This window comes from Cephus cinctus, unplaced genomic scaffold (assembly GCF_000341935.2).
Source record: "Cephus cinctus unplaced genomic scaffold, Ccin1 Ccin1_scaffold1719, whole genome shotgun sequence".
NCBI lineage: Eukaryota > Metazoa > Arthropoda > Insecta > Hymenoptera > Cephidae > Cephus > Cephus cinctus.
Window position 1 is genome coordinate 102,876 of NW_014333959.1, and position 1,476 is coordinate 104,351.

Here is a 1,476-nt window from a genome sequence, read left to right on the forward strand (position 1 = left end):
CCGCCACCAGCACTTCCCCTCCTCCTCTCGCACCATCTCAATCAACCGCCATGCAATTATTGAGGCCCGAGCCGAGTGTAATTACCAGGAGAGACACGTGAAGAATTACGAGGAGGGGAGGTTACGTGAAGGGCATGTAGGGTCACCCGTTGGAATCAGCCTCGAGAGATAGATAAGACAAAATAAAGAGAGGGGGGGGACAAGATTCAAATATGAAAAAAAAAGACATCGATACCGAATCCTGAATGGCACCAAGCATAGAGCGAATCCGTGTGTACGCGACAGAGAAAGAGGATGGAGAAGGAGCGAGCGAGAGAGACAGATACGATAATCGCGTTAATAATAATAATGAAAATGCAGAAAAAAAAATATACGAGAATAAAGGCTGTAGGTTATTATGGCGATTTAAATAAAACCTCTGCTCGCTCTCACCTACAACCTTCTCCTCATCGTCCACCTCCACCCGCGTTCATTCTTCCCCACCAGCGGCTGAATCAGCTGACTAGCGCTCTCCCCTCGCTCCGTACTCAGCTGTAGTATAAATATACATCGTTACAGTGTTAGGTCCGCTTTTGTTACGTTATGGCTTACTCTGATTATGTTATGCGAGGTTAGGTCCGACTTGAGTAAGGTTAGGGTTAAGTTTCTTTTTTTTAGACGTTACTGCACAACTGTACACACATGCACACATAAGCGCGATTAAAATCGGTACCATTGTTATTGTTTGTTATCGTATACGTTTATCGGGTCGAATAGTTCGATATAACGAACGAATTCGTTGAATCTATATCTTACGTCAGAAATCGACGCGGACACCAAGATGGCGCCACGGTTCCGCTACAGTGGCGCCACTCTTAACGTACGCTATAACCGAAGCGGAAAAAGGTAAGGTAACATCGACGATGCAAGTTTCTTGACGTTCAACCGATTGCCAATCACAGTCCGCTACGTTCGATCTGAGACGATCGACAAGAAGCGTATCGATACTCGAGGCGGTCGGTGCCAACGTAATCCGGCTGTCGCGTATAAGAATGAACCGTGTTAAACGAGCATAGGAGTCGCGGGTTTATTGGTTCAGCCGGCGCTTTACCATTCGTCTGATAAATCACATTTTCAACGTAATCCAGGTTAACGGCTAGAACCCGTGTATACGAGGATCAACGGAGTAACGTTCGATTGTTATTATTATACGTAAAATTCCTAACGATCCAGCCGTCACGAGCACACCAGGAATTCTCTTTTGAATCCCAATTGCACCGAAGCGCGTCGTTTCGCTTCGTATTCACTTTACAGGCGATCGTTAGCCTACGACGCTGACGCGGCCACCTCTTTTCGTTTCTACTTCCCTTGTACCTTGTACCACACGACGTCGGGCCAGAAATCGAACGAGGACGAGGATCAAGAAGCAAGATGGATTCCCAAGGCGCGTCCACGCCGGCATTCTAATTCGCAAGGGAAGGTCCGTCGGGTAAGCCC

At 47.3% G+C, this 1,476-nt stretch overlaps 1 protein-coding gene across 32 annotated transcripts in view; it reads right to left on the reverse strand.

Annotated features, from left to right (window-relative positions):
• Positions 1–1,476, reverse strand: part of LOC107273550 (bromodomain adjacent to zinc finger domain protein 2B) — a 72,189-nt gene that overhangs the window by 35,260 nt on the left and 35,453 nt on the right. For 2 of the 32 annotated variants that reach the window (XM_025090911.1, XM_025090901.1), the window contains one exon: positions 433–531. The exons of the other annotated variants lie outside the window; for them this stretch is intronic. The gene's annotated coding sequence lies outside the window, so the exon portion shown is untranslated. The remainder of the gene's footprint in view (positions 1–432; positions 532–1,476) is intronic. 32 annotated transcript variants of the gene reach the window in all.